The 21437-nt window shown below is 39.5% G+C and overlaps 1 long non-coding RNA gene across 1 annotated transcript in view; it reads left to right on the top strand.

Moving 5' to 3' along the window:
- LOC108884570 (uncharacterized) overlaps positions 1 to 21437 on the top strand; it is a 50631-nt gene that overhangs the window by 1192 nt on the left and 28002 nt on the right. The gene's annotated exons all lie outside the window — the stretch shown is intronic.

Genomic DNA, 21437 nt, shown 5'->3' on the forward strand with positions numbered 1-21437 from the left:
GAAACATCTGAAAGCTATAAAGAAATATGATCTGCTGCTGTCAGTAGCGCACTACAGAAAGTGACAGCGTGTTTCCTAGCAACACTGGCTCACGGATGTCAGTCAACCACTGACTGGGAGCTGCCCAACCAGAGACTTGAAGTTTAGACAATGTTTCCATTAATATGTCTAAATGCAAGTTTATTTTCTTTGGAAATTGGAAAATAGCTGCAGTATAATTACAGTTTATGTTGCCTTGAACAAAAAGTGAGGAGAATTCAATTTTCAGTTTGACTAATGATGTACTTGTGCAAGACCATTCTTTTATTTTGTAGATTTTGTAGAGTAGATACAACCCCTGAGTAATTTGGGTATCAATACAGGATAGATTTTTACATGATGTCAGAATGCTCCTCTAGATATACCCACAAAAAATTCCCATGGTCTCCTTGAGTCGGATTTATTCCACGAGAATAGACAACCTTTACTCATTCTTGCACTGTGTTACTTTTCCAATCAGAGCAGTTAAAGTGCCTGCTCCGCTTGCCATACTATCAGAAAACCGTTTTCATCATAAAAGATGGCGAGTAACTCATATTAAAACACATTAACAAATGCAATCACACAATATGCGGTTGTGTTATTTGTAAATGTCCAATAGTTCATCAGAAGAGTTTACTGAGTTGTGAGTCATTTATGTAATAAAGTTTTTCTTCTCAATACTACTGAAGTTACAGTTTATACTAACATTATAAATCTATGTTGGAGTGAAATTAACACAAAGAAATCATTCATGTAGAATTCTGTGTAATGACACAGACGAGGGTAAGTGTGCTTTTCCATCTCTGCTGGTGATTTTGGATACTTCCCCTACTACATGTCTATGTAGCTCACTGTGCACACTCTGTACTTTTGTAGGTAGTACATTTTGACAGGGTAGTGTTGTCTCAAATCAAACACGGCCATTGTGTGCTTACTTGAAAAGACAATGGTATAATTTTACCATGATTGCTGGCATCATCTACTGGACGTTACTCTGCCATCAACATGCCTGCTGTTTTCTCTGTTGCAGCCGTTGCAACAGCTGCAGTTTCCTTTGCTGCCATTTTCACAAATTTGAAAATTGGTTGGTGGTCCCTCCCTTTCCGCTATGTAGCTTAGATAGCAAGCATCGAGGATGGGAAGTGTCCAGTGTTTCACACTCAACTTTTTGACTGTTACAAGTGCATCATTAGGGTACTCAGTGCACTGTATGTTGCCATAATTGTCAGTATAAATTCACTTATGCACTCAAAATAGCAAGTGTAAGTACAGAAGAGTGCAAAATGACTCTATACTGTCTGGAGAAAAAACTTCCATGTGCAATACTGTGCTCTCATGTGAGGCGTAGTTCTACACAACACGATCAGCTTGACCATCACTGACATGTGACCTCGCCCTCCTCCAGCTGAATCTTTCTATTGGCCATTAACAGTAGAGGAAGACTTGCTCAGCTTTCTGCACTCGTCAGCTGTGGTTAGTGTCATGAGTTTGTTCCGATCAGGGGCACTGCTTCAGGCGACAACAAGACATTGCTTGATTTACACCCATTATTTTCTTGTATTTTCCAGTGGGATTTGAAGGAAGAGAAAACAAGTCCTGCTGCACGAAATATCTTACTTGGAAGCAAATCTACTGTTTCTGAGGCACACTTTTTTACAGAATTTGTCCTTTTTACACACTTAAAGTTAGAACTGTAAAAAAAATATTTTCTGTATTTATTTTATTGAGAATAATATGTTGGTAGTGAAACTGCATTAGCTTGTCAACTAAACAATTAATAGATCAGTCAGATGATATATATATCATGTAACATTCGCTGATTAGACCCTCAGTGTGTGCATTTCTCTTCTTTTTCTGAGTTTATATCTCCGGCAGTTGGAATCAATTCCTTAGCTGTCAGACAAAATAGATAATATTAAGACTTTACTTGAGGCTTGGTCTGAGATTTGCCATCAATTTTGGCATATCACAGGCTAAATGATTAATATAGTAATACAAAATGATAAATAGATTGAGACAATAATTTTTTAGCTTTTTTGTTATTATTATCAACAAATTTAATTTTAAAATAAGACCCAAACCAGCCTAATCCTAACGCTGCTAACAGGTACAGTATTGTCTGAATAGCCACAGGCTGATGTAATTTATTCCTCTGTGGCATTTGAAATGCATAAAATACATGAATACCTTATATTAGTAGTATATAAAAAAAGTCATATGTTCAATAAATCCAAGAAATAATTTGTACATTTTACTCAAGCTTGTCAAATAACAGGTAAAATGGATGCTGGCTACTGTACTATCTATAGCACTAGCCGTCTATGCATGTGAGCAGAGGACAGTGAGATGGGCCAAAGTGTTCAAGGTTCAGTGAAGGCAGATTTCCTCTTACAAAGCTGTATCAGCTGTCCCATAACTTAACAAGTACAGACAGCTCCCTTTTTGTGTCCAGTCAGAATTGTCCCGGCACCTCAGACAAACCCCACTTGAAATTCAGGCCCCTTCATGGAGCTCTCCATCTCGGTGAGTGAGTGCAGCCAGGTCCCAGGCAGACACCATGAAATGGGCATGGCTCTGGATCACAGAGCAGGCCAGTCAGCCCATACTACCCATAGCGGGTCCATTTACCATGGCCCATTAGTATGATCATGCTTTGCTGGCTCCACAACCCTGCCATTCATTCATCCTGCTGCGCTGGGGGTGTTTGACCACACTAATGTTCAAGGTACTCTGCTCAGCTCACTAGGTAGCTCCAACGCTAATAGCCTTGGGCTCTGCAGGCTGGTAATGACTACCGACCAGGCTAGACATGCAGGATTGATAGTTTTGATTAGATGGGGTATCTTAGGGAATGTGATGCTTAGGCTTATTGATTTGTTTTGTGTGTGATATCAATCATGACACCAACCACATATTGCAACATTAGGGATGTCAGGCTGATGAAATTCTTATGAGCTACCAGGCTATTGTCTTTTAATTGACAAAACAGATGAAACCGTATCATATACTGTAAAAATGAAGATAATGAATGATGATGATGAGGCACTTGTCATTTTGATGATGATAAAGTAACCTCTGTGTGTCCAGTGGTACATTAGTTGTTAAAGTGCAAGGTGAAATCTGTGTAATGTAGTGCATAAGTGGTTGTTGAGTTGTCTGCACATACACTGTTTGTGTTGTGTGAGTGTGCGTCATAATGTGAAGGCCACTATTCCTGTCATCCCAGTGATTTATTACCCAGCTAGGGGGCCTTTGGCCTGGCTGTGCCCATCTCCGCAGGCCACAAGAGTCACGCCATACAGCCACGTCACGTCGACAAACAGCACAATATTGCCCTGCTTCGCTTCACTGATGCCAGCTGACACATGAATCTGTCTGTTGACACCATGGTGTTATGTTCTAAACCTTGCAGGTCAAGCAGCGGAGCAAAGGGTTAATGTGAAAATAGATTAAAACCCATGAGACTAAAGTGGGATTGTGTTTCACACCTCTTTCCACGTTTGGAGCAGTGCCATAGATGAGGTGCAGACTCAGGTGGGTTGTCCAGCATTAGCTAGACCCTCACACTGCAAATACTCAAAACCTACTACAATAAGACTTGAATCATCATCTAGAAGATGTAGCAATTTTGTTTTGAACAGCTGAAGGCTAATGTGATGACTCAGCTTTTCTGGCCTCCCCCTGCTGTACAACATATTTTGTTTCTTCCCTAAATCACCCCATGTTTGCAGATAGCTTTGTCTGCAATGCACAAATTAGAGGACTAATTAAGTCAGAGGTCTTTCTGCTACTCAGTGTTGCATGAAGTGGACAAGGCATGAACTCTCTTACATCTGTTGTCCTTTTCTCTGACTGCGTCCTCACTGACATGGTAGTCTGTCCTCAAACAAATACTGTAGTTCTGTTTTTCCTTTCCTGCCTGTCATGGCATTTGCATGGTACATCTACAGCAGTACTCAAAATAGATTTCTGTCACTTCCAGTGGTCAGAGATGAATAAACAAGCAGATGGAAAGCTACATGGATTAGTTTTAAGGGTTGCTCTGGAGCTGTGTGATAAACCAGAAATATTATGATTCTGACTTTAGGCTTTACTGACCACCTATTTTGTCATGTTAAATATTAAGAGCTGTCTCTGCCAAACTACAACACACAGTCATATATGTCTACCTGTCTTGCCTTTGCTTCATGTCTTCCCTCAAAACAAAGCAGCATGCTATAAGATATGGACTAATGCTTTAATACTACCCCCATTTTAAAAAAAAAAAAAAAAAAAAAAAAAAAAGTCAGCCTCCTATATACAAGGCATTTCATCAGCCCACCTATTTCATCAGTAATCAGGCACAATTGCAACTGGAATAAAGTGTCAGATTAAATAACCATTACACTTGCCAGTGGGACATGATTTGGCCAACTTCAGCTTTCTCTTTAAAATTTAATCTTGAATTGAGGCTTGAATATTATGGCTAAATCGTCTGGTGCTGTCGCATCCTGCTGCCTTTTTAAAATTTAAGTGAGATATTAATTCTCAAAATACCACCAGTAATAATCATAACCTCCCACTATTGCATAGGTAATATGTTTAGCTTCTCTGTGCTTCCTGTTTTTTTGTTGTTAATTTCACCTTCATTATCTTCCTCTCACTGTATGTTCCCCTCTCTCAGCACCAGTTCATTATGTCTTCATGTTCTTCCTAGTGCCAAGATTTGTGCTTTTTGTCTCAACAGTGCCAGTGTTTTTTTCCTAGTCTCCCTGTTTTTTTCTTTTTTGAAAATCATGGCTTTTTTGTGACTACCAGTGTCAGTCTGTTGGTCAGTCTACCACTTTGGAATATGAAATGTCTTAATTACCTGAAAAAGCAAAGAAATTCCCATTAGCCTCTCCAGCACTGTGTATTTAGTCCCAGTTAGAAAATGTTAGCATGCTAACATCATGTGATGGCCACTGTGATGATGAACATGGTACACATTACCTGCTAAACTTAAGCATGTTAACATTTTGTTCAAATACTACTGTCGCTAAGTGCACAGAGTGTCACAGAGTCTCTAGCTTGGCTATAGACTGAGAGTTAAAGAGTTTTGTTATTGAATAAGGAGTTGGTGATCAGTGGTTCAACTAACTGAGCTTCCTGCGCCAATAAAATGTTTCCAGTTGTGTGGAGGTGGTAGTGGTAATCTCTTTATGTGAAGCAGTAGCAGCAGGTGTGGTCTGTATTTCCAGATGCTCAGGTATTGTACCCGATAGATATCTGTAGATGAAAGAAAATGAATATACTAGTGAAACAAAAATCCCAGTAACTCCTACATTGCAAAGCTGTAACAAATTTATTTAAAGGTGAACATAATGAGCAAAATGTATACTTTCTTGTCGCCTGCAGTAAATGAGCCCTCATGTTGAGCCAGCTTTCTTACATCAACACATTAAAATTAGTATTCCATATTTTTGGAATTTGTTTATCTCTCCTGAACTATGCGGAGACATTTGAACCTTGTTTGTTTTGGGGTACCAGAGTTTGGTTGAGGAAAGAGAGGGCAGAAATCTATCTCCAGCAACTGTAATTTAAACCATATGTCCTGTAATGAGGCTAACACGAGGCTGTTAAGGGCCACTAAGTTGGACCCCTCGGCGGAGGCTTGTTAATGTCACTGTCACGTTGTTGATCGCTGGGCCTTGAGATCAAGGGCATGTAGGGTTTGGGCATTTGGGGGATGGGTGGGGCTACATCCCCCTCCCTCAAACCAAAACATTTCACATTTTACATGCACCCTAATTGCCCTGTGAATTATTAACCTTAGTAGAGAGGTCGTCCTGTCTGTTGCGTCTGGTGGTCTTAGGCAAGTCCTTCAGCACCATGTGCAGACATGTACATATTTTATCATCTTCAGAGACACCTGTTTTTTTCTCCTATCACAAAAATTCTACTCTCTCAGGTTTCTTGGAGGGTTGGATGGTGCACACTTAAAGTAAGTCCAGTGCAAATTCATGTAGTGAGAGTGTAGATATGATTAGTGCTTTCATTTAGAGGCTTGGCTAATGTTCTTTGTGCTAATCTGTTTTCCTCATGGCAAATATCCAAAACGGGAGCACATGAAACCATGCATTTATGTATATATTCTTCCCCCCCTTTCCACTTCAATTGACATTCTAAGCACTGCCCTTCAGCAGGGGTTGCAAATAGGATTTATTTGTTGACTCAACCGTAGATGTTCACACTTTTCAACGCTATAATCTCATAACATTCTTGATATTTAATAATTCAACATGCTTTAAATTAATAATGAATATTCTACTGTCTCTGTAAATGACAATGTAAATGTCACACCCTGTGTGCATTTTAATACCTTATTTGATCAGAATTTTATGCAGCATCCTGTGTATAAAGACATCAGCAAAGAGACACTGCTCTGTACTGAGGAGTGGAGGTAATTGGATTGTTATTGACCAATATTCTTGGTGAACTTTTCCTCTTGTCCCAGGGAACTGTGCACCGGGTAAATTCTTTAGTAACCTTTAAGTAAGGATCCAGAGGAAATAGAGGGATGTGTTTCACCTCTTGACACTCCTTTTGCCTTTTCAGCTTAGATCCTGTTATCCACAGCCAGAGTTTGGTTCTTGTAGCTGGAAGCTGGCCAGTTAGGAATGTCATTTTATAAATGGGCCGCCTCTGTGATAAATGTTCTCCTGTCTTAAGATCAGGACCCTGACACTGTAATGCTATGGGATAAGGCTATTCATAGAGGAAACCAAACAGTCACATGGAGTAGCAGCAAAGAAACTTTCTTACCATACCACATTCCCTACTGGATATTTACCTCTGAACACTTGGAGTCACGGGCCTGTGGAATGGTCATCTTAATGTCACTGCAACATTTAATAAATGTCATGTACGGGTCTAATTATGTGACTGTTGATGTAGCATATGAAATTTTGGGGTGTAGGTGGACTTGGGAGTGGAAACTCAGTATCCTAGGAATTATGATCATATTAAACAATTCTGCACCCTAGTGATTTCTGCCTGATGCCAATACATGCACTTCTTTTTTAGCTTTTTACAGAACCAGGCTTGTGGTTTTCACCAAGTATGTTAACTCTAAGGAATTTGGAGTAGACCTGGCAGCATGGACAGCCTTTTAGCCTCATACTTAATAGACAGATATGAGTGGTAATAATCTTCTCATCTAATTCTCAGCAAAAAAAGAATAAGCGTATTTCCCAAAATATGATACTGTAAGTGGGATCGACAAAGTATTAGACACATCTCACAGTGTAATTCAATATGATTCAGCACCACCACAAACTACATGACCAGTAAGTTCAATCAATACTTCTCAGGAAGTTAAAAAAGCTGATCATTCATGGTCAGGTTTTTTTAATTCATTCATGAAGGTAGGAATAAGGTGAGGTACAATAAGAAAAGTTTATTTATATAGCAAATATAAATCATATATATATATATATATATCAAAATCCGTAATTACAAAGTGCTCTACAAGGCAGATGTAGAGTGAAAAGGGAATAAAAATGCAGATTCATTCCCACAGATATATCTTTGAAAACAAATATAAATAAATCAGTAAATAAAGACTATAAGAAAGCTGTGTGATAAAAAGTTTTCACAAGTGACTTAAAAGAAGATGAATTTGCAAGTCTAACCCAGTTTTGACATTTTTAGTGTTCAGTGCTGTTATATAACATCACTTTTTCTAAACTGCTTTGTTTTTTTTCTTTTCAGCAAGATTTCCTTTGTTGTTTTTCAGCTCTATTCACCTATTCTACATTGTGTCTATCCACTGGAACCCAGATATGTAGTAGAGTACTTACCCTGTTGTACCCTGTAAGCAACTTTCATGACATTTTAGTTTTTGTATTGTATGAAACACAAAATGCTGAAAAAGTAACATTTTTGTCCTCTACGAAAGTAGATTGTACATACAGTGATTACTGTGAGGAGCCATTCCTAATGATGCCTTTATTATTATTGCCTTTTTTATTGTTAGGTAAGCAGAAAAATAACTTGTTCTTTCATGACTCTGCTTGTTTTTCAATGATATTTGTCTGAATTGTCGCAGTTGCTGAAATTTAAGCAGCAGAAGTTGGCTGTTGTCAAAAGACATATGCGGATTTGCGCTTGGCTTTGTATATATCCTACACTTGAACAAAGCAGCGAGTGTGTTTGTGCATATACTGCGTGTGTCTAGTGTGTTTTTCTACCTTCCTCTTCTTTGTTGTACTTCACACATTGGCCTCATCTGGGCCATTGTTTCATCAGGGGGTTTGAGTAACTTTGTTATTTTGAGCTGACTCTGCGTACTATAGGTCAGCTGTCTCTGCTGAACCCCATTCTGGAGCTTTCAGCTCCCCAGTGTCCCCCACAGCCAAACAGCCACACTAGCCACTAGGCCCATATAACACATGCAGCTGACAACTCACAGAGACATCTTTGTAATTTAAGACGTAATTCCCTTTTCCACGGAGCTGTATAAAATCTATATTGCAACCATAAACAATCCAGGCTTTCCTGTGAACCTCACCATCCTCCTTTTTATGCATGCAGAAGATATATTGGAAATGTGCAATGGCAAGCAGTTCTGCTTCCTGAAAGGCCAAGCAGCAATATAGTGGAATTGGGCCATGTCCCTGGTCATCCTGATGGAGCTGGATTTTACCCCTTTTTTAAGTCCATACTCGCTTTTTGACTGTGATGTGACTCCTGGTCATATCCTCCACCTTACTGGCTGAAGGAGACATATGGAGGTATACTGTACACAAACTGTAATCCTAATGTACAGTAGGAGACGTATCTCAGTGGCATCAAAATCTGGAGGATGTACTTGTTTTTTTTTTTTTTAACTATTTATCCTTTTCTTCATGGAGGGTGCCCGAGTTCTCGGTGTTATGAATACTTCTGTACATAATGGTTGGGGTCCTCATTATTTCACAGAGTCATTGTCCTGTTGTTGAGACATTTGTCTGTCTGTCTTTTATTTTTAGCTTTTTTTTCAGTGTGCATCCATTTAGAGCACTGGATACTGATTCATGACAAATAAGTGAAATAATCATCATCATTTTTTTCTGGTTATTTATCATTTGCCTGACAGAATGTCAAAAGCACTGAATTTCAATTTTGTATTGTTCTGCAGTAAGGCTAATTATGCATGTCTAAGTCTCCAGCTACCGTAACGATTTGTGCTTATGAGGCTGCTCATTGTGGCATTTCCATGTGTCTGCTGCTGCAGAGGCTCCAGGCATTATTCCACTTCAGCCTGACACCAGTGTCTCTTCCAATTCCATCTCATTGCATTAGTCATTAAGCTCGGCACTGACACCACCCATCATATCACTGCCTTAATCACATCTGAGCTCCACTGTGTACATATGACCATATCATTAGCACAAACTTCCATCCCTTCTCTACCCCACCATCCCTCCCTGCCCTTCCATCCTGCTCTCGCTTTTTTTTCTGTCACAGGTCTGACCCCACGTTTCATCCATCTCACTTGGTTGTCCGTGTATCTGTACAGTGACAAATGACATTCGCTTTACAGTGATTCATTCAATGATTATTTCCACCACCTCATATGCAAAATTATTCATCCTAAGGGCAGGTTGTTGGGGTAGTATGGGTAACTAACAGTGATGGAGTGCAATGTGGGTTCCCAACCTTGTGCAAATGGAGGAAAAATCTCACCATGCTTCTACCATTAGCCATCCACCAGAGCAGAGAGATATGGTATTGGTGGGATTTTTCTATCTCCTGTCTCCCGGGGTAATGATGAGGGAAGTCTGGCCAGCCACACTGATTATAGAATAGGGGTGTGTATGTGTGTGTGTGCATATGGGTAATAGTCTGTCTGAACTTTGCTGAGGTGGTGATTACAGACACCCTGTCACCTGTCTAATAGACAACTCTGGTAGGTGAAGCCAGGTCCCATCTGCAGCCTTGTATTCAGAAAGACACAGGTTAACACACGTGTAAATGCACCTGCACGTGCATGCATGCTCATGCTTGCAGCCACATGTACATCCACAGGGAATATGTGTATAGAAATATGCTAATTAAAAAACTTTTGCTCAATGGTAATTCATTTTCTCTTTGCTTTTTAATTGTAAAAAGTTGTTTCAATAAAGAAATCTGTCGCTGCAAAAGAATACAGTAAAAGATGCATTTACACAGAAATTCTAAATAATGCCTCTGGTATTTTTACTATATAGAGCTAGCTATACGATGCGTCAGGCCATCCATCTTTGTTTTATTTTGCTGCAGCTTGCTTGCTCTGACTAAGTGATTGTAATACATGAATTGACAAATCTAATTCACGAGACGGTATTGTCCCACTACAGGGTACTGAAATTTAGTGTTTTATTTGCTCCTCTACACCCGTAACAACATCCACCTCTCTCAAGATGTTGTATATCTAACTATTTTTAGCCCTGAGTAGAAACCTGCAGACAACATCGTTTCTGGACAAGAATGCATAAAACGACTTTCATCTGCTGGATGACTGCATATATACATTGTAACCCCATAAAAGTGACAAGGCAAAGTGTGATTTTATTTGGTTGTCACCTCATCATGTATTCATAGTTGATTTTTCACAGTGCTGCCCATATTTTCTTCTTAACATATGTTGGCTATATTATGATTTGATGCCAAAAAATGAACTGTACTCTTCATCTCCTTCTGATGTATATATGCAGTTCATTCTGCAGTTCCTTGTGTATTGTCATCTTCATTTTAGGACACATTATGATAAGCCGCAGTGCTCACGTCTTTCTCGGTTGAGGCTTTTCTGAGGAAGGGGGGTTGTTTGATGGATTAAATGCACAGAAGCCATGACATTTTATCACTCCAGTGCAACAGAGGTCATTGCATGAAACCGTTCCCTTGTACACCTCTCTCTCATTGTAATACCTTCTGTTCTAACTTGTTCTGAGACACTTTGAGATAAGCAAGAAAGTTAGGGGCTATTATGTGAAATGTCATTGATTTATCTTTGAACATTGCAGAGGCTCATGGAAGTGGGAGGAGAATCAAATTTTTGCAGGCACACAATCACATCACCTAGATAAGCTAGCTATGCTGTTCCTCAACCTGAATTAAAATTTATTATACCAGATTTTTCTACTAAATACTGATTGGGTTACTACTACAGGCTGGATTATTGGGATTCCTAAAATCTGTTTTTACTGTGCAGTTCAATACTATGTGGAAACTAGCCCGTGTGCTGCAGGGGCCTACAGTATCTATGACAACAGAGATCTTGGCACTTCCTCAAGCTATGGTGGATTAACCCTATCTGTAATATGCCCCATTTTAAGGCCTGACTGATGATTGTCACACCCTGGGTGCTCAGGAGACACTGCACGCTGCTGCAGTTAGAGGTTTATATGGAATTAACACAGCTGGAGTTGATGGTAAATGACAGCTGCGGAGTCCCACTAGAGACCCACCTTCACAGGATAAAGGTATTTCTGCCTGCTCTTTCTTCAGCACGTGTGATTCACTGTAATGAGCTTTGCCTGGCCTCTCTGGTCCTAGGAGAGATAGGAGATCTCCTGTTGGCTCTCCACACCACCCTGACAAGATATTACTGCAGAATCAAATATAATTACAGGAATATGTCATCACCATCTGCACCCGAGCACCATGGTTTTAACTAGGGCTGCAGCTAATGACTATTTTAATAGTTGATTACTCTGTTTGTCACTACAGTGTACAAAAGTGGACTGTGTAACATAAGACTGTGGGTGGCATTTCATTGCCTTTCCCTTTTTCTGAGGGCAATGTTCCTTTTCAAATGACTTTGATGTGGACTTGACAGTGAGAATAAGTAACAAAGAGATGGAGTAGATGGAGGAGTAGTATAAAACGTGACAAACAGCTTTGCACTTAATGCAGTACTTTACTAATGCTAATGTATGTGCAGACTACAATACAAATACACGCACTTTTTAGAGAGTTCATTGGTTATAATTGACCATAAGGTGACCAAAAAACTGTGTCTCCGTAGACTATGTAAAACGAAAGCTGCCCACTCATAACAAGAGGCAATAACCCTTAGTGCCGGCTGAGCCGTTGTTTTCCAATACCAACAGCAATGGCACTCTGCTGCAGTATTACACATAATGTGTACTGCTTAAAGTTACTGTAGACAGTTATGCACGAAGTTCAGCTCGAATTTTGGCCCTTTTGCCAAGAGCTCATTAAATGCAAAAAGTGTGAGATGGAGATGGAGGAGAAATATAATACAAGCAGAGAGTTATTTTACGCTTGTGCGAGTTCCCAGAATTATTCAATACATTTTTTAAATTGTATCATAACCTTGTTTAAAATGGATCTTTGTTATGATCCATCTCTATAAGTATTAACTGTTTTGGGATGTTGTTCCTTTATTGTCATATTCATTCATACTGTGTTAATAGGCTGTAGCACAGCCTGTAGAGCAGAGTTCAAAAACTGTATTGAGTGATTAGCATGATAAATCTTCTCAAGCTACAACTGTTTTGGAGTGCAGACTGGAGATAACACCCTTGGTTTCCCTTGTCACCATAATCCCAGTTTATTAACAAATCTGTATCAGAACGTTCCGCTTTATTCCTGTTTTTTTGCAAAAGTTTTATTGAGTTATTTACATTTGTAGTCACAGTTCTGAAGCTCATTCTGTGGCAAGGACTGTCTTTTTTTTCTCCTTTGCTTTTCCAAAAATACTCCAAGTCGCTGACAGACACATATTGTTGGTCAGGTTCGATAAACATTGTTCATAAGCCAGGAAAAAAGTAATTTCATCTGTTTTTGATGAAACGTCTTCTCACCAGAGATAGAGGCCAACTTGCCTTTTGACTTACAGTAGAAGCAGAATGACACCAGATATTTAGAAAATAAAGCCAAACCAGCCCCTCTTTTTTATGCTGCAGTATATAACTGCAGTACTGAATTGTTTGTGGAGTGTTGTATCTTTTCCTATACTTAGTTGGTCTTTATTTCTTTTGTACATTTCTTAAAAGTTTCCTCTTGGATTGAATTCATCAATTCATGATTTTAATATGGGCTGCGTGTATGAATAGTTTGTGTATTTACCAGACCTGGTTTTGGACACATCCACAGTTTCTTGAGCAAGTCTCCTTTGTATTCTACAAAGTAAATGCCAGTGCAACTGTCTGAATGTTGATGACTACAACTTTCGAAATCTGTTTTAATCATGACTCATGTACACTATCTAAAGTGGCAGTTAAAGTTGGGACATTGTGTTACATTTTTACATTATAATATCCAGAAATAACAGAGCAGGTTCACATGGAAGTACAAAAACTGAGAAGTCCTGAACTAACCAGGCATCTGTCCAGTAAATGCAAGTTCTAAATTCAATGACCTCAATGCAAGTGGCAGGTCTGTCCTATTAAAAGGTCTCTCCTCCCTGTCTTTGTCTCTGTGTAAACAGATCTTTAAAAGGCGATGAGGTTGCCTGGCCTGTGCTGCTTTATCTGCAAAGTTACGATTGTCTGGAGAAGATGACCGCAAGCTATCGATTTGTGATCTCTCATATTAACACACACATACACGCACACACACCTACTCTGTTTGGCTTAGTGTCACTCTTCCTTTGGCCTTCTAAAAGGTTATTTCTGGCAAACTAATGAGAGTTGCAGACAAGAGAGAAACATGAAAATCAGACTAAAAATTTTTGCATTGGTATGCTCATAAGGGAATTCCTTTTTACAGGTACAAAACACATCTGCTGAAAAAGTATCTGACTAAAATAAATAATGACATAAAAAGCCATCTGGACAATTACTACTGCACAGCCTCTTTTCCTCTGCAACTTAGCTATTTCTTGTCACTTAGCAGAGGCCTGACTGTGTCAAATCAATGTCAAATTTAAATGTTAATAGAATCTTAAATTATTCACCATGCAGTTTAGCCCATTTGACCTATTCCCTGGCTCCAAATGACTCTCCCATATAAATATATGATGGAGAAATAAGGGTCTGGCCAAAGACCAAGGTGTGTTCAGTGGTAAGGATACAGGATTTTAGTTAAGGACCTGATTCAGTTGGCAGAGCATTTGCCTAACTTTTATGATGATTTTTTTGAACTGCCATCTTACTACAGTAGTATCTTAAAGTTTTCAGTATATAAGGAAGACATATTAATTTGTTAATTGTGTTTGTGACTTTTTATTTTATCATGATTAACCCAGTTTAGAGGTATGTTATATAAAACGTTGTTAGTATGTTTATACATTATATAGGATGTAGATTATGAGCTGAGAAGTCTTTGAAATGTCATTGAATTTTATGTTTAAGAAAGTATAGGAACCCTACTATACTGTTGTAACCTTGTTATAATTCCCTCAAATCCAAGGACCCAACATGGCATGGGCATTAGATTTGGTGCCATATAAATAAAAATAGATTTGACTAAAAGATGCATTTTAAGATAACTGGAGTGCTCAAGATCTAGCCGATTTAGATCTAAGCTGCGTTGAGTGAAAACTATAATTAGTGTTGGAGTGATTTTCTCTCACCAGGAAGTTCAGACATTTGTCAAAATAAGTGTATAGCTACTGTATGTTAGATTCCATTTATCTTGCTAGTGTACAGGAAACCTCCTTTGAATCACATGATGACAGCGCTACAGGGCAGATAGCACCTTTGCACATTCCACTTTTAGAATCTGCAGTTAGATGACAAAGGCTTAAATCCCAATATCACAGTGACCTTTTGAGGAGTGCCATAATGATTGCAGTGTTATTTCCATGTTCCAGTGCTGTGTCTGTGCTTCTGTTACCCCGAGGTATCATGTCAGTTAGTGTGTAAAATATAACAGCACAAGTAATACTTCTGAATGTGTTCACAAGTTTCACATGTAGTGGTAGTGGAAAGAAAGGATTTTGGTGGATATTTTAGATGCAAGCAGAATCCAGCCAATTACAAGTGGGATTTTTTTATTAGGATGAAAGAGGATGAAATGTCATTGGTGAGGTTCAGCGGTTGACTAATGTGGACTGTGAATGGGCAAGTGGCATCATCTCAGAATGTGATTTATTATTGCTGAGAAAAAGAGCTGAAATTTTCATTGAATTGCTAAGAAATCATTTATCACTTTTATTAGTCCCAAGTATTTGGTTTGCTATTCTGCCTGGAGCCATCCAAATAAACACAGAGGAGGAAGTCAGAGAGACTGGACCCCCAATGGCAGTGGCAGAGCTGCAGATTTTGATATCTTCCAGATGTTTTATGATTAGACATAATGGCTGCCTTCAAATGGAATTGAGGCTATAGCCAGAAACTATTAAGCTGTCTTTTTGCACCCATTTGAGAACAATGTACTGCCCCAGAGAATACTAAACATCTATCATGTAATTAGGGGTCCTGCACACCATATGTAAAATCAAGTCTTTCTGAAATCCTGAATATGAAACAATGACAGTGAATGGTAGTAGTAAATGGCAGTTGTCATTATTCTTACATCCATCTGTTCACATCACATAATCACATCAATTGCCCAGTCCCCTAACAATAACACACAGACAACCACCTGCTCATGCTAACATTATGGGCATATGCTGGTGACACAAGACACAAGAGTAGAAATTTTACAATTTGGCATTAAAGACAGACATCCCATTGTTTTTCTTGAATCAACTAACAGCTTAATTCCACAGGGCAAACCCATCACACCAGTGATCAGCTTTTAAGTGATGTTCCATTGAAATGGAAACAAACAATGACAAGTCCTTTGTAATTTATCAAACCTGTGCTTTGACTTATGGGATCTTTCAGCCAGCTGGTCTGAAATGCCTTGGCACGTCTGTGACTTTGTAATACTCAGACAGGCTACATCCCTGTTTTATTTGTATTGACCTTGACAGCATTTTCCTACTGCTCCATATGCATACTTTTGTGAAACCACATGTCACTCTTAATGCAGTTGGTGCACTGTCCTGTCAATTTGACGCTTTAAAATATGTGACAAGCTTTGAGAACAACAAAGCCCCCACATTTCAATCAAGGAAATGAAGCACACACACACAGAAAGGCAGATTTGTGCACGCAGACTAAAAAAATCACGTCCTCGCTTACAGACTCGCACACATGCGCAGACACACACAGGATGTATAAAAATAGAGAAGGGCTGGGTGTCAAACAAAAATTGTCACATTTAGCTAGATGAGACACCTTAGCAAAAGCCAATGTGCGGTGTTTCTTCCCTGCGGCACAGTCATTTAACGGACGATACCCAACAGTGGCTGGCCAAATATTAGTTTTCTTCATCTCCCTCAGTACATAACTAGAGGGGTTCACATTTCCTCCTCCTCCCTCTATACCTCCTGTACCCCAAAATTGCTCCTACACTCATTACCTCTGCAAGATTGATGTTTTCTTTTCATAGTGCACCAAGCTGATATCCCATGGATTTAGAATTAATAAAATATGAAGGACATTAATATTCCCAGTATTCGCATTTTGCTATTATTGCAGAGAGGCTGGCGAAGCCCCTGACTCGTGCAGCCTGTCAGTCACCCTCCAGGTACGCTGCTGTGTGTCTGCCCCAGTCAGGCTGGAGGTGAGCACTGCTGACAGATTTCAAGCAGCTCCCTCAAGGGCATTAAGGGCAAGTTATGACACAGGCAGTGCAAGTCTCTGCATTTAGGACCTGCTTGTTTCAACATAAATTGTGTTTAGAGGACAGAATAAATTTATTTTTTTTGTCTTTGATGATTTCTGCTGATATGATCTGTTTCAGTTGTGAAAACTCACTTTAACATGAAAACAGTATAGTAAGTTGCATACTGAGGGCTGTAAATTGTACTATACTGTACAGTTTTCCCCCCAATTTAGATATACTGTAACTACAAGTAAATAGAATACTTAGACTTGATGAATGACATACAATAAAACAAAATACATGTCACAATAAAAAAGCATCTGCAAAATGACCAACACACACGCATAACAGATTTTTTGGCCACTTGGGGGCAGAAGTAACAAGCTGTAACTACAGTATTGATACATCACCTTTTAAATTGATATTGCAAACTTGTTAGCAAACAATTTCTTATTTTCACATCCAGCAGACACAGAACAACATTACCATTTTTGATTCTTGTTCAGTCATCTGTTGAATCCAAGTCCAATAGCGACTCCCCAGTTGTTGGTCTCCTGTTTGGTGCTGGGTAGATAGCTCACAGTTGGTTTTCTCTGAGATTTTTAATCGAAAATGCCTGCTGTGTCTGGAAATGATGCTAAGGAGAACAGTGAGACTGAACCAAAACAGAAAAGGTGCACACTGGAAAACGCCCCTTAGAGCTGAGGGGAACTGTAGAGTCAGGTGATAATTGCCTGTGGATTCTTTGGCACAAGTGACTCATTAACATGTAGTTACTTGATCCATTGTTAAAAAATAAAAATTAAGGTATTAATTATAGCAGGTTTAAATCAATAATTTAATGCGTGATGTACATGGTATTGTCAGATGAAATGCATAAAGATTTTCATTTGCCTCCTTACAATACCAATTTAAATTTTTTTATCTGTTACATGTTTTTAAACAGAATGTTGTGTACTCAAAAGCAAGCATCTGCAGAGAACTAGATGTGCACACGTAGAATAGTTTGATTGCCTCATGTTCCTTTCTGTCTCATCGAAGCATAGGTTGTCCAGCACTGTGGCTCTAGGTGGGTTTGTCTGACAGTCTTTAAACATGACAGATAAGAGAGAATAATTAATTTATCAGAGCAGGCCAGGCTTTAATCCCTGGTGTCCTGGTGATAAGGGAAGGTTTCTTCTCCCCTGATCCCACTGCCGATAGGGGCTTTTTCCTTGGCGGTTTCCCGTTAATAAGCCTGTCAAAGAAGCACATGACTCTGGGCTCCGTCCCGTACAGGTTATCTCGCCGCCACACGTTCCCATCTCCTCCCTGACAGCCGACAGCAATCGGGTCGCTGGGCCTTTGAAACCCTGGGAGAGCAGGGCCTGTGGGCGTCTCTCTGAGGCGGCCCTGTCATTTAAACCAGCTAATTCAAACATTAGGTGGGCCCAAACCCACAGGAGACACAGGAGAAAAGAGAACACAGTCCTGACAGACTAGTGGACCGACCAGACTGTCGCCAAAAGCTGAACTTTAATAATTCTCTTTAAAGGCAAATAAAAATGCAGACACGGTTAGTACAACAGCTCTCCCTTTCACTCCCTTCTCTCTATGCAGTTCCACCTCTATATCTGAGCCTTTAGTGAAATTGATTGGTTGCTTGTGAGATAGGAGGTATGTGGACATTTTTCATCCTGAAATAATATGAAGAGCAAGTCTGGATGGAGGATTGATGAGATCTATGTTGAAGCTATGCCTGACAGGAAATATGGTAATGTTGTGTCATAAGACTGTAGCCTTGGAAACATGTAATTTACAGTATGTGCATGGTAAACGGTTTCAATTTAAGTAACTCAAAAATATTCAAGTATAATCCACCATTTAGCCTGGAAAAAATGTTTTCTGAAAGTCTTGTCAGTCTGAATAAATGGAGCAGTATCTCTTTAACAATGCTAAGCCATTCATATGAGGAAAGATAAACAATTGAAGCAAAATCTTGAGGACATAATGTGAATATACACAGCACTGTAGATGCAACAATGATAGTGGCTCATTTAGTTTTTAATTTGGAGGCTGAGTGGCCTGCAGACTGAGTGAGGAGGACGGTTTGTATCTCAGGGGAGCAGCAGGATGTCTGCTAAGTAGCAGTGTGCGTGGTGGCCTTCGCTGCACTGTGGTCCTTTATCATTTCCCTAAAGCCTCACCTATTTTGCAGGCTGACTGCATGCATTATCATATTTTATGTGGGTCATGAAAAGCACAAAGAAGTTGCACTGCTTGAGAATTTGTGTGCGTTTATGTGTGTGTGTGTGTGTGTGTGTGCAGGTATTGGGGGGGGCATACAGTATGTGTGATGAGTTCCACTTGTATGTACAGTGCCTAAAAAATGCACAAGTGTAGTTAAATCTTGAACATTTAGTCTTTGAATGATATTATTATCACTACTTCAGGCATCCTCAGTCTCTGTACTTCTGACCATATAATATATGATTCTTAAATCTACTGTTTGATACAGTGTTGTTTTGTTATTGATCTTGTGTACCCAGCTTTTTTATCTTTGAACCAGCAGACCAGTTTACGCACAACAATCAAGTCAAGGTCAGTTCTGAATGATTCACTTTGTGTCCTCGCTCTACCAGTCTGTCTCTGTCTATTTGTCTGTCTTCTGGCTAACTGGAGCACTTCAGCTTTTTCGATCTGTCCAGCCCAGGGAAAAAAAAAACATTTAGCCAATGCTGCTCCTTATCTCTCTCGCTCCTCTAATCTCCTGTGAGCTGCAGGAGTGGAGGCAGAGGGGCTGTCATTGTCCAGGGATGTGAACCTGCAACCCTTTCAATTTCACCCCGCGCTTCAAAGCCCTTCCGCCTGGACGATCTCACGTCCTGGACAAAGGTGCCATTTGCTTTTCATTTCCTCCACGATAAGAGGGGAGAAAAAGTATTGTATATTGTAATGCTCTCTCACCTTTCTGACATCAGCAAAATTGAGGTGCAGGCGAAAGATCAATACAAATTAAAAGTAAATACAAAAAAGGCTGTGAAGAAGAGGAGATACATTACCATGTTTGGAAATCCATTTGCTTTGGCTTCTCTGAGCCACAGTGCTTTGTTTGTTCAAGACATGGCAAGAAAGGCTGAGGAAAAAATTAGAAAGCTAGAGAACTTTTATTACTCTAACACTTAAAGTAAAAATATTTCAATAACAGTATTTGTGGGTGATTTTTTTCTATATCCCACTGAAAGTTCCAATCCCACATCTGCCACCATGCAGCAGCTGGTGTCACCAGTAAACTGTGATGTCATTCCTCATCTGGATTGTTTTAGCTAGAGTCCCAGCTGCGTGGTCAGTGTGGTGGAGAATCTGTGTGGTTTTACACAAGCTGCTTTTACTTTTGCCGTTGTGCAATGAGCCACACTACTACAGTTTTAGCGTCCAGTCTTGATTTATTACAACGTCCCTTCTCTTATTTCTCTAGCCATACATTTCACTATTCACCATTTCACTTTACTCTCCTGGCATCTTCTCCCCAGTCCTCTGCTGCATTAGAACAAACCTGCAACTTGATATTCTGTCATTATAGTAGCAATATCTACACAACATTAAGCAAATTACATCTGGCTGGCAACATGTTCCAGTGTCTAAGCACACCTCACGGCATGGCAGGTGGCCTTGCATCGATCAAACACAGCACTGCCAAGATTGGTCGGCAGAATGGGGAAAATGGCTGCTCCCAGTAATTGTGTTTCTCTTCCCACTATTCTGGTTCTCTAACAGCCCTGCATTTCCATAGGAATGGCTCAGTGATGTTGCATCTATCTACAGGGATGTAAGAATGTTGAAAAGATGAAGATGCACTGTTTATTTTAACACCCGTATAACACCTAAGCTTTGGTTATGTCTTTTCCAGATGTAAATGTAGAGGTACAGCAGTAAAAAACTGAAAGAGGATATAAAAGAATGTTTACTCTGCACAAACCCTGGGGTAAATGTGTAATCTGTTCATGCAGGTAATATATACTGTAATGGGGCTTCAAGCTAAACAAACTAGCCTTTACAAAAATTATGTCTCAAGATGGATATCCATCTAGGCCTGGGGTGTACTCATTTCTTTTTATTAGTAATTTTAAAAATAAAATGTTATATACCTTTATATAACTGAATATAACACAAATGAAAAAACATAGACAAATATATAAAGTAATTCACAAAGACCTGACTGAAAAGCAGTGTTTTACTGCCTACTTTGGTTGAAATTTGTCTGTGAAAAAGTCTGTGTGACCTCTGAGTGTGGTCAGAAGTGTGTTCTGTTGCACCTGTAACCACATCTAACCGTGAAGTCAGCATGTACTGACACACTGTACAGAATGTTCTGCATCACTGCAGCAGAGTGAGCGGTTAAACCACTGGAGCTGAGCAAAAACTGTATTTCCAGGTGGTGTTAAATTGTTCTTACGTATTTAAAAAAAAAGTGTGGTGATAGCAGTGGAGTGGAAGGGTGGATGTGTTCATAACCCAAATGTCCCTAGAAACTCCATCCATACTGGACAAATCTGCCCCTCACCATTAATGTTCAGTTAATAGTCAGAATTATTATATTTAGCTCTAAATTGTAAGGGTGAGTGAGTGATTCCACAAGTTGCCTTTTAATCCAGCTATATCAAGAAGCAATCGACAAACGCATTACTAACTTAGCCGTTGTCCACTAACATGCTTTACTGTGAAAAGACACACAAAGTGAGCAGATGACAAGGCACCCTGGGAAACGCAGTGGCATTTCCACTGTTATTGCGTCTGTATATCTGAGCTGAGCCAGGGGATTACCATCA

The sequence above is a fragment of the Lates calcarifer genome, linkage group LG6 (genome assembly GCF_001640805.2).
Source record: "Lates calcarifer isolate ASB-BC8 linkage group LG6, TLL_Latcal_v3, whole genome shotgun sequence".
Classification (NCBI taxonomy): Eukaryota; Metazoa; Chordata; class Actinopteri; family Centropomidae; genus Lates; species Lates calcarifer.